Source organism: Lasioglossum baleicum, unplaced genomic scaffold (assembly GCF_051020765.1).
Source record: "Lasioglossum baleicum unplaced genomic scaffold, iyLasBale1 scaffold0024, whole genome shotgun sequence".
Classification (NCBI taxonomy): Eukaryota; Metazoa; Arthropoda; class Insecta; order Hymenoptera; family Halictidae; genus Lasioglossum; species Lasioglossum baleicum.
Genome location: NW_027469084.1, coordinates 2,300,596 through 2,313,580, shown reverse-complemented (window position 1 = coordinate 2,313,580; position 12,985 = coordinate 2,300,596).

Below are 12,985 nucleotides of genomic sequence, written 5' to 3'. Positions count from 1 at the left end.
GCTAGTCGAGTAAAAACACGTGCGAGACGATGCATCCCGCAGGCTAGTCGAGTAAAAACACGTGCGAAAGGATGCATCCCGCAGGCTAGTCGAGCACAAACACGTGCGAGGTTTTGTGGGATGCGCATGCGCAGGTTTTGTGGGATGCGCATGCGCAGATTTTTTGGGATGCACATGCGCAGGTTTTTTGGGATGCGCATGGCTAGTCGAGCAAAAACACGTGCGAGAGGATGCATCCCGCAGGCTAGTCGAGTAAAAACACGTGCGAGACGATGCATCCCGCAGGCCAGTCGAGTAAAAACACGTGCGAGAGGATGCATCCCGCAGGCTAGCCGAGCAAAAACACGTGCGAGAGGATGCATCCCGCAGGCTAGTCGAGTAAAAACACGTGCGAAAGGATGCATCCCGCAGGCTAGTCGAGCACAAACACGTGCGAGGTTTTTGTGGGATGCGCATGCGCAGATTTTTTGGGATGCGCATGCGCAGGTTTTTTGGGATGCGCATGGCTAGTCGAGCAAAAACACGTGCGAGAGGATGCATCCCGCAGGCTAGTCGAGTAAAAACACGTGCGAGACGATGCATCCCGCAGGCTAGTCGAGTAAAAACACGTGCGAAAGGATGCATCCCGCAGGCTAGTCGAGCACAAACACGTGCGAGGTTTTGTGGGATGCGCATGCGCAGGTTTTGTGGGATGCGCATGCGCAGATTTTTTGGGATGCACATGCGCAGGTTTTTTGGGATGCGCATGGCTAGTCGAGCAAAAACACGTGCGAGAGGATGCATCCCGCAGGCTAGTCGAGTAAAAACACGTGCGAGACGATGCATCCCGCAGGCCAGTCGAGTAAAAACACGTGCGAGAGGATGCATCCCGCAGGCTAGTCGAGTAAAAACACGTGCGAGAGGATGCATCCCGCAGGCTAGTCGAGCAAAAACACGTGCGAGAGGATGCATCCCGCAGGCTAGTCTAGCAAAAACACGTGCGAGAGGATGCATCCCGCAGGCTAGTCGAGCAAAAACACGTGCGAGAGGATGCATCCCGCAGGCTAGTCGAGTAAAAACAAGTGCGAAAGGATGCATCCCGCAGTCTAGTCGAGCACAAACACGTGCGAGGTTTTGTGGGATGCGCATGCGCAGGTTTTGTGGGATGCGCATGCGCAGATTTTTTGGGATGCGCATGCGCAGGTTTTTTGGGATGCGCATGGCTAGTCGAGCAAAAACACGTGCGAGAGGATGCATCCCGCAGGCTAGTCGAGTAAAAACACGTGCGAGACGATGCATCCCGCAGCCTAGTCGAGTAAAAACACGTGCGAGAGGATGCATCCGGCAGGCTAGTCGAGTAAAAACACGTGCGAGGTTTTGTGGGATGCGCATGCGCAGGTTTTGTGGGATGCGCATGCGCAGGTTTTTTGGGATGCGCATGGCTAGTCGAGCAAAAACACGTGCGAGAGGATGCATCCCGCAGGCTAGCCGAGCAAAAACACGTGCGAGAGGATGCATCCCGCAGGCTAGTCGAGTAAAAACACGTGCGAAAGGATGCATCCCGCAGGCTAGTCAAGCACAAACACGTGCGAGGTCTTGTGGGATGCGCATGCGCAGATTTTTTGGGATGCGCATGCGCAGGTTTTTTGGGATGCGCATGGCTAGTCGAGCAAAAACACGTGCGAGAGGATGCATCCCGCAGGCTAGTCGAGTAAAAACACGTGCGAGACGATGCATCCCGCAGGCTAGTCGAGTAAAAACACGTGCGAAAGGATGCATCCCGCAGGCTAGTCGAGCACAAACACGTGCGAGGTTTTGTGGGATGCGCATGCGCAGGTTTTGTGGGATGCGCATGCGCAGATTTTTTGGGATGCACATGCGCAGGTTTTTTGGGATGCGCATGGCTAGTCGAGCAAAAACACGTGCGAGAGGATGCATCCCGCAGGCTAGTCGAGTAAAAACACGTGCGAGACGATGCATCCCGCAGGCCAGTCGAGTAAAAACACGTGCGAGAGGATGCATCCCGCAGGCTAGTCGAGTAAAAACACGTGCGAGAGGATGCATCCCGCAGGCTAGTCGAGTAAAAACACGTGCGAGGTTTTGTGGGATGCGCATGCGCAGGTTTTTTGGGATGCGCATGCGCAGGTTTTTTGGGATGCGCATGGCTAGTCGAGCAAAAACACGTGCGAGAGGATGCATCCCGCAGGCTAGTCGAGTAAAAACACGTGCGAGAGGATGCATCCCGCAGGCTAGTCGAGTAAAAACACGTGCGAGGTTTTGTGGGATGCGCATACGCAGGTTTTGTGGGATGCGCATGCGCAGGTTTTTTGGGATGCGCATGCGCAGGTTTTTTGGGATGCGCATGGCTAGTCGAGCAAAAACACGTGCGAGAGGATGCATCCCGCAGGGTAGTCGAGTAAAAACACGTGCGAGAGGATGCATCCCGCAGGCTAGTCGAGTAAAAACACGTGCGAGAGGATGCATCCCGCAGGCTAGTCGAGTAAAAACACGTGCGAGGTTTTGTGGGATGCGCATGCGCAGGTTTTGTGGGATGCGCATGCGCAGGTTTTTTGGGATGCGCATGGCTAGTCGACCAAAACACGTGCGAGAGGATGCATCCCGCAGGCTAGCCGAGCAAAAACACGTGCGAGAGAATGCATCCCGCAGGCTAGTCGAGTAAAAACACGTGCGAAAGGATGCATCCCGCAGGCTAGTCGAGCACAAACACGTGCGAGGTTTTGTGGGATGCGCATGCGCAGATTTTTTGGGATGCGCATGCGCAGGTTTTTTGGGATGCGCATGGCTAGTCGAGCAAAAACACGTGCGAGAGGATGCATCCCGCAGGCTAGCCGAGCAAAAACACGTGCGAGAGGATGCATCCCGCAGGCTAGTCGAGTAAAAACACGTGCGAAAGGATGCATCCCGCAGGCTAGTCGAGGACAAACACGTGCGAGGTTTTGTGGGATGCGCATGCGCAGATTTTTTGGGATGCGCATGCGCAGGTTTTTTGGGATGCGCATGGCTAGTCGAGCAAAAACACGTGCGAGAGGATGCATCCCGCAGGCTAGTCGAGTAAAAACACGTGCGAGACGATGCATCCCGCAGGCTAGTCGAGTAAAAACACGTGCGAAAGGATGCATCCCGCAGGCTAGTCGAGCACAAACACGTGCGAGGTTTTGTGGGATGCGCATGCGCAGGTTTTGTGGGATGCGCATGCGCAGATTTTTTGGGATGCGCATGCGCAGGTTTTTTGGGATGCGCATGGCTAGTCGAGCAAAAACACGTGCGAGAGGATGCATCCCGCAGGCTAGTCGAGTAAAAACACGTGCGAGACGATGCATTCCGCAGGCCAGTCGAGTAAAAACACGTGCGAGAGGATGCATCCCGCAGGCTAGTCGAGTAAAAACACGTGCGAGAGGATGCATCCCGCAGGCTAGTCGAGTAAAAACACGTGCGAGGTTTTGTGGGATGCGCATGCGCAGGTTTTTTGGGATGCGCATGGCTAGTCGAGCAAAAACACGTGCGAGAGGATGCATCCCGCAGGCTAGTCGAGTAAAAACACGTGCGAAAGGATGCATCCCGCAGGCTAGTCGAGCACAAACACGTGCGAGGTTTTGTGGGATGCGCATGCGCAGGTTTTGTGGGATGCGCATGCGCAGATTTTTTGGGATGCGCATGCGCAGGTTTTTTGGGATGCGCATGGCTAGTCGAGCAAAAACACGTGCGAGAGGATGCATCCCGCAGGCTAGTCGAGTAAAAACACGTGCGAGACGATGCATCCCGCAGGCCAGTCGAGTAAAAACACGTGCGAGAGGATGCATCCCTCAGGCTAGTCGAGTAAAAACACGTGCGAGAGGATGCATCCCGCAGGCTAGTCGAGTAAAAACACGTGCGAGGTTTTGTGGGATGCGCATGCGCAGGTTTTGTGGGATGCGCATGCGCAGGTTTTTTGGGATGCGCATGGCTAGTCGAGCAAAAACACGTGCGAGAGGATCCATCCCGCAGGGTAGTCGAGTAAAAACACGTGCGAGAGGATGCATCCCGCAGGCTAGTCGAGTAAAAACACGTGCGAGAGGATGCATCCCGCAGGCTAGTCGAGCAAAAACACGTGCGAGAGGATGCATCCCGCAGGCTAGTCTAGCAAAAACACGTGCGAGAGGATGCATCCCGCAGGCTAGTCTAGCAAAAACACGTGCGAGAGGATGCATCCCGCAGGCTAGTCGAGTAAAAACACGTGCGAGAGGATGCATCCCGCAGGCTAGTCGAGCACAAACACGTGCGAGAGGATGCATCCCGCAGGCTAGTCGAGCAAAAACACGTGCGAGAGGATGCATCCCGCAGGCTAGTCGAGTAAAAACACGTGCGAAAGGATGCATCCCGCAGTCTAGTCGAGCACAAACACGTGCGAGGTTTTGTGGGATGCGCATGCGCAGGTTTTGTGGGATGCGCATGCGCAGATTTTTTGGGATGCGCATGCGCAGGTTTTTTGGGATGCGCATGGCTAGTCGAGCAAAAACACGTGCGAGAGGATGCATCAAGCAGGCTAGTCGAGCAAAAACACGTGCGAGAGGATGCATCCCGCAGGCTAGTCGAGTAAAAACAAGTGCGAAAGGATGCATCCCGCAGTCTAGTCGAGCACAAACACGTACGAGGTTTTGTGGGATGCGCATGCGCAGGTTTTGTGGGATGCGCATGCGCAGATTTTTTGGGATGCGCATGCGCAGGTTTTTTGGGATGCGCATGGCTAGTCGAGCAAAAACACGTGCGAGAGGATGCATCCCGCAGGCTAGTCGAGCAAAAACACGTGCGAGAGGATGCATCCCGCAGGCTAGTCGAGTAAAAACACATGCGAAAGGATGCATCCCGCAGGCTTGTCGAGCACAAACACGTGCGAGGTTATGTGGGATGCGCATGCGCAGGTATTGTGGGATGCGCATGCGCAGGTTTTGTGGGATGCGCATGCGCAGATTTTTTGGGATGCGCATGCGCAGGTTTTTTGGGATGCGCATGGCTAGTCGAGCAAAAACACGTGCGAGAGGATGCATCCCGCAGCCTAGTCGAGTAAAAACACGTGCGAGAGGATGCATCCCGCAGGCTAGTCGAGTAAAAACACGTGCGAGGTTTTGTGGGATGCGCATGCGCAGGTTTTGTGGGATGCGCATGCGCAGGTTTTTTGGGATGCGCATGGCTAGTCGAGCAAAAACACGTGCGAGAGGATGCATCCCGCAGGCTAGCCGAGCAAAAACACGTGCGAGAGGATGCATCCCGCAGGCTAGTCGAGTAAAAACACGTGCGAAAGGATGCATCCCGCAGGCTAGTCAAGCACAAACACGTGCGAGGTTTTGTGGGATGCGCATGCGCAGATTTTTTGGGATGCGCATGCGCAGGTTTTTTGGGATGCGCATGGCTAGTCGAGCAAAAACACGTGCGAGAGGATGCATCCCGCAGGCTAGTCGAGTAAAAACACGTGCGAGACGATGCATCCCGCAGGCTAGTCGAGTAAAAACACGTGCGAAAGGATGCATCCCGCAGGCTAGTCGAGCACAAACACGTGCGAGGTTTTGTGGGATGCGCATGCGCAGGTTTTGTGGGATGCGCATGCGCAGATTTTTTGGGATGCACATGCGCAGGTTTTTTGGGATGCGCATGGCTAGTCGAGCAAAAACACGTGCGAGAGGATGCATCCCGCAGGCTAGTCGAGTAAAAACACGTGCGAGACGATGCATCCCGCAGGCCAGTCGAGTAAAAACACGTGCGAGAGGATGCATCCCGCAGGCTAGTCGAGTAAAAACACGTGCGAGAGGATGCATCCCGCAGGCTAGTCGAGTAAAAACACGTGCGAGGTTTTGTGGGATGCGCATGCGCAGGTTTTTTGGGATGCGCATGCGCAGGTTTTTTGGGATGCGCATGGCTAGTCGAGCAAAAACACGTGCGAGAGGATGCATCCCGCAGGCTAGTCGAGTAAAAACACGTGCGAGAGGATGCATCCCGCAGGCTAGTCGAGTAAAAACACGTGCGAGGTTTTGTGGGATGCGCATACGCAGGTTTTGTGGGATGCGCATGCGCAGGTTTTTTGGGATGCGCATGCGCAGGTTTTTTGGGATGCGCATGGCTAGTCGAGCAAAAACACGTGCGAGAGGATGCATCCCGCAGGGTAGTCGAGTAAAAACACGTGCGAGAGGATGCATCCCGCAGGCTAGTCGAGTAAAAACACGTGCGAGAGGATGCATCCCGCAGGCTAGTCGAGTAAAAACACGTGCGAGGTTTTGTGGGATGCGCATGCGCAGGTTTTGTGGGATGCGCATGCGCAGGTTTTTTGGGATGCGCATGGCTAGTCGACCAAAACACGTGCGAGAGGATGCATCCCGCAGGCTAGCCGAGCAAAAACACGTGCGAGAGAATGCATCCCGCAGGCTAGTCGAGTAAAAACACGTGCGAAAGGATGCATCCCGCAGGCTAGTCGAGCACAAACACGTGCGAGGTTTTGTGGGATGCGCATGCGCAGATTTTTTGGGATGCGCATGCGCAGGTTTTTTGGGATGCGCATGGCTAGTCGAGCAAAAACACGTGCGAGAGGATGCATCCCGCAGGCTAGCCGAGCAAAAACACGTGCGAGAGGATGCATCCCGCAGGCTAGTCGAGTAAAAACACGTGCGAAAGGATGCATCCCGCAGGCTAGTCGAGCACAAACACGTGCGAGGTTTTGTGGGATGCGCATGCGCAGATTTTTTGGGATGCGCATGCGCAGGTTTTTTGGGATGCGCATGGCTAGTCGAGCAAAAACACGTGCGAGAGGATGCATCCCGCAGGCTAGTCGAGTAAAAACACGTGCGAGACGATGCATCCCGCAGGCTAGTCGAGTAAAAACACGTGCGAAAGGATGCATCCCGCAGGCTAGTCGAGCACAAACACGTGCGAGGTTTTGTGGGATGCGCATGCGCAGGTTTTGTGGGATGCGCATGCGCAGATTTTTTGGGATGCGCATGCGCAGGTTTTTTGGGATGCGCATGGCTAGTCGAGCAAAAACACGTGCGAGAGGATGCATCCCGCAGGCTAGTCGAGTAAAAACACGTGCGAGACGATACATTCCGCAGGCCAGTCGAGTAAAAACACGTGCGAGAGGATGCATCCCGCAGGCTAGTCCAGTAAAAACACGTGCGAGAGGATGCATCCCGCAGGCTAGTCGAGTAAAAACACGTGCGAGACGATGCATCCCGCAGGCCAGTCGAGTAAAAACACGTGCGAGAGGATGCATCCCGCAGGCTAGTCGAGTAAAAACACATGCGAAAGGATGCATCCCGCAGGCTTGTCGAGCACAAACACGTGCGAGGTTATGTGGGATGCGCATGCGCAGGTATTGTGGGATGCGCATGCGCAGGTTTTGTGGGATGCGCATGCGCAGATTTTTTGGGATGCGCATGCGCAGGTTTTTTGGGATGCGCATGGCTAGTCGAGCAAAAACACGTGCGAGAGGATGCATCCCGCAGGCTAGTCGAGTAAAAACACGTGCGAGACGATGCATCCCGCAGCCTAGTCGAGTAAAAACACGTGCGAGAGGATGCATCCCGCAGGCTAGTCGAGTAAAAACACGTGCGAGGTTTTGTGGGATGCGCATGCGCAGGTTTTGTGGGATGCGCATGCGCAGGTTTTTTGGGATGCGCATGGCTAGTCGAGCAAAAACACGTGCGAGAGGATGCATCCCGCAGGCTAGCCGAGCAAAAACACGTGCGAGAGGATGCATCCCGCAGGCTAGTCGAGTAAAAACACGTGCGAAAGGATGCATCCCGCAGGCTAGTCAAGCACAAACACGTGCGAGGTTTTGTGGGATGCGCATGCGCAGATTTTTTGGGATGCGCATGCGCAGGTTTTTTGGGATGCGCATGGCTAGTCGAGCAAAAACACGTGCGAGAGGATGCATCCCGCAGGCTAGTCGAGTAAAAACACGTGCGAGACGATGCATCCCGCAGGCTAGTCGAGTAAAAACACGTGCGAAAGGATGCATCCCGCAGGCTAGTCGAGCACAAACACGTGCGAGGTTTTGTGGGATGCGCATGCGCAGGTTTTGTGGGATGCGCATGCGCAGATTTTTTGGGATGCACATGCGCAGGTTTTTTGGGATGCGCATGGCTAGTCGAGCAAAAACACGTGCGAGAGGATGCATCCCGCAGGCTAGTCGAGTAAAAACACGTGCGAGACGATGCATCCCGCAGGCCAGTCGAGTAAAAACACGTGCGAGAGGATGCATCCCGCAGGCTAGTCGAGTAAAAACACGTGCGAGAGGATGCATCCCGCAGGCTAGTCGAGTAAAAACACGTGCGAGGTTTTGTGGGATGCGCATGCGCAGGTTTTTTGGGATGCGCATGCGCAGGTTTTTTGGAATGCGCATGGCTAGTCGAGCAAAAACACGTGCGAGAGGATGCATCCCGCAGGCTAGTCGAGTAAAAACACGTGCGAGAGGATGCATCCCGCAGGCTAGTCGAGTAAAAACACGTGCGAGGTTTTGTGGGATGCGCATACGCAGGTTTTGTGGGATGCGCATGCGCAGGTTTTTTGGGATGCGCATGCGCAGGTTTTTTGGGATGCGCATGGCTAGTCGAGCAAAAACACGTGCGAGAGGATGCATCCCGCAGGGTAGTCGAGTAAAAACACGTGCGAGAGGATGCATCCCGCAGGCTAGTCGAGTAAAAACACGTGCGAGAGGATGCATCCCGCAGGCTAGTCGAGTAAAAACACGTGCGAGGTTTTGTGGGATGCGCATGCGCAGGTTTTGTGGGATGCGCATGCGCAGGTTTTTTGGGATGCGCATGGCTAGTCGACCAAAACACGTGCGAGAGGATGCATCCCGCAGGCTAGCCGAGCAAAAACACGTGCGAGAGAATGCATCCCGCAGGCTAGTCGAGTAAAAACACGTGCGAAAGGATGCATCCCGCAGGCTAGTCGAGCACAAACACGTGCGAGGTTTTGTGGGATGCGCATACGCAGATTTTTTGGGATGCGCATGCGCAGGTTTTTTGGGATGCGCATGGCTAGTCGAGCAAAAACACGTGCGAGAGGATGCATCCCGCAGGCTAGCCGAGCAAAAACACGTGCGAGAGGATGCATCCCGCAGGCTAGTCGAGTAAAAACACGTGCGAAAGGATGCATCCCGCAGGCTAGTCGAGCACAAACACGTGCGAGGTTTTGTGGGATGCGCATGCGCAGATTTTTTGGGATGCGCATGCGCAGGTTTTTTGGGATGCGCATGGCTAGTCGAGCAAAAACACGTGCGAGAGGATGCATCCCGCAGGCTAGTCGAGTAAAAACACGTGCGAGACGATGCATCCCGCAGGCTAGTCGAGTAAAAACACGTGCGAAAGGATGCATCCCGCAGGCTAGTCGAGCACAAACACGTGCGAGGTTTTGTGGGATGCGCATGCGCAGGTTTTGTGGGATGCGCATGCGCAGATTTTTTGGGATGCGCATGCGCAGGTTTTTTGGGATGCGCATGGCTAGTCGAGCAAAAACACGTGCGAGAGGATGCATCCCGCAGGCTAGTCGAGTAAAAAGACGTGCGAGACGATGCATTCCGCAGGCCATTCGAGTAAAAACACGTGCGAGAGGATGCATCCCGCAGGCTAGTCGAGTAAAAACACGTGCGAGAGGATGCATCCCGCAGGCTAGTCGAGTAAAAACACGTGCGAGGTTTTGTGGGATGCGCATGCGCAGGTTTTTTGGGATGCGCATGGCTAGTCGAGCAAAAACACGTGCGAGAGGATGCATCCCGCAGGCTAGCCGAGCAAAAACACGTGCGAGAGGATGCATCCCGCAGGCTAGTCGAGTAAAAACACGTGCGAGGTTTTGTGGGATGCGCATGCGCAGGTTTTGTGGGATGCGCATGCGCAGGTTTTTTGGGATGCGCATGCGCAGGTTTTTTGGGATGCGCATGGCTAGTCGAGCAAAAACACGTGCGAGAGGATGCATCCCGCAGGCTAGTCGAGTAAAAACACGTGCGAGACGATGCATCCCGCAGGCCAGTCGAGTAAAAACACGTGCGAGAGGATGCATCCCGCAGGCTAGTCGAGTAAAAACACGTGCGAGGTTTTGTGGGATGCGCATGCGCAGGTTTTGTGGGATGCGCATGCGCAGGTTTTGTGGGATGCGCATGCGCAGATTTTTTGGGATGCGCATGCGCAGGTTTTTTGGGATGCGCATGGCTAGTCGAGCAAAAACACGTGCGAGAGGATGCATCCCGCAGGCTAGTCGAGTAAAAACACGTGCGAAAGGATGCATCCCGCAGGCTAGTCGAGCACAAACACGTGCGAGGTTTTGTGGGATGCGCATGCGCAGGTTTTGTGGGATGCGCATGCGCAGATTTTTTGGGATGCGCATGCGCAGGTTTTTTGGGATGCGCATGGCTAGTCGAGCAAAAACACGTGCGAGAGGATGCATCCCGCAGGCTAGTCGAGTAAAAACACGTGCGAGACGATGCATCCCGCAGGCCAGTCGAGTAAAAACACGTGCGAGGTTTTGTGGGATGCGCATACGCAGGTTTTGTGGGATGCGCATGCGCAGGTTTTTTGGGATGCGCATGGCTAGTCGAGCAAAAACACGTGCGAGAGGATGCATCCCGCAGGGTAGTCGAGTAAAAACACGTGCGAGAGGATGCATCCCGCAGGCTAGTCGAGTAAAAACACGTGCGAGAGGATGCATCCCGCAGGCTAGTCGAGTAAAAACACGTGCGAGGTTTTGTGGGATGCGCATGCGCAGGTTTTGTGGGATGCGCATGCGCAGGTTTTTTGGGATGCGCATGGCTAGTCGACCAAAACACGTGCGAGAGGATGCATCCCGCAGGCTAGCCGAGCAAAAACACGTGCGAGAGAATGCATCCCGCAGGCTAGTCGAGTAAAAACACGTGCGAAAGGATGCATCCCGCAGGCTAGTCGAGCACAAACACGTGCGAGGTTTTGTGGGATGCGCATGCGCAGATTTTTTGGGATGCGCATGCGCAGGTTTTTTGGGATGCGCATGGCTAGTCGAGCAAAAACACGTGCGAGAGGATGCATCCCGCAGGCTAGCCGAGCAAAAACACGTGCGAGAGGATGCATCCCGCAGGCTAGTCGAGTAAAAACACGTGCGAAAGGATGCATCCCGCAGGCTAGTCGAGCACAAACACGTGCGAGGTTTTGTGGGATGCGCATGCGCAGATTTTTTGGGATGCGCATGCGCAGGTTTTTTGGGATGCGCATGGCTAGTCGAGCAAAAACACGTGCGAGAGGATGCATCCCGCAGGGTAGTCGAGTAAAAACACGTGCGAGACGATGCATCCCGCAGGCTAGTCGAGTAAAAACACGTGCGAAAGGATGCATCCCGCAGGCTAGTCGAGCACAAACACGTGCGAGGTTTCGTGGGATGCGCATGCGCAGGTTTTGTGGGATGCGCATGCGCAGATTTTTTGGGATGCGCATGCGCAGGTTTTTTGGGATGCGCATGGCTAGTCGAGCAAAAACACGTGCGAGAGGATGCATCCCGCAGGCTAGTCGAGTAAAAACACGTGCGAGACGATGCATTCCGCAGGCCAGTCGAGTAAAAACACGTGCGAGAGGATGCATCCCGCAGGCTAGTCGAGTAAAAACACGTGCGAGAGGATGCATCCCGCAGGCTAGTCGAGTAAAAACACGTGCGAGACGATGCATCCCGCAGGCCAGTCGAGTAAAAACACGTGCGAGAGGATGCATCCCGCAGGCTAGTCGAGTAAAAACACGTGCGAGAGGATGCATCCCGCAGGCTAGTCGAGTAAAAACACGTGCGAGGTTTTGTGGGATGCGCATGCGCAGGTTTTTTGGGATGCGCATGGCTAGTCGAGCAAAAACACGTGCGAGAGGATGCATCCCGCAGGCTAGTCGAGTAAAAACACGTGCGAGAGGATGCATCCCGCAGGCTAGTCGAGTAAAAACACGTGCGAGGTTTTGTGGGATGCGCATACGCAGGTTTTGTGGGATGCGCATGCGCAGGTTTTTTGGGATGCGCATGGCTAGTCGAGCAAAAACACGTGCGAGAGGATGCATCCCGCAGGGTAGTCGAGTAAAAACACGTGCGAGAGGATGCATCCCGCAGGCTAGTCGAGCAAAAACACGTGCGAGAGGATGCATCCCGCAGGCTAGTCGAGTAAAAACACGTGCGAGAGGATGCATCCCGCAGGCTAGTCGAGTAAAAACACGTGCGAGGTTTTGTGGGATGCGCATACGCAGGTTTTGTGGGATGCGCATGCGCAGGTTTTTTGGGATGCGCATGCGCAGGTTTTTTGGGATGCGCATGGCTAGTCGAGCAAAAACACGTGCGAGAGGATGCATCCCGCAGGCTAGCCGAGCAAAAACACGTGCGAGAGGATGCATCCCGCAGGCTAGTCGAGTAAAAACACGTGCGAGGTTTTGTGGGATGCGCATGCGCAGGTTTTGTGGGATGCGCATGCGCAGGTTTTTTGGGATGCGCATGTGCAGGTTTTTTGGGATGCGCATGGCTAGTCGAGCAAAAACACGTGCGAGAGGATGCATCCCGCAGGCTAGTCGAGTAAAAACACGTGCGAGAGGATGCATCCCGCAGGCTAGTCGAGTAAAAACACGTGCGAGGTTTTGGGGGATGCGCATACGCAGGTTTTGTGGGATGCGCATGCGCAGGTTTTTTGGGATGCGCATGCGCAGGTTTTTTGGGATGCGCATGGCTAGTCGACCAAAAACACGTGCGAGAGGATGCATCCCGCAAGGCTAGTCGAGTAAAAACACGTGCGAGACGATGCATCCCGCAGGCTAGTCGAGTAAAAACACGTGCGAGAGGATGCATCCCGCAGGCTAGTCGAGTAAAAACACGTGCGAGGTTTTGTGGGATGCGCATGCGCAGGTTTTGTGGGATGCGCATGCGCAGGTTTTTTGGGATGCGCATGGCTAGTCGAGCAAAAACACGTGCGAGAGGATGCATCCCGCAGGCTAGCCGAGCAAAAACACGTGCGAGAGGATGCATCCCGCAGGCTAGT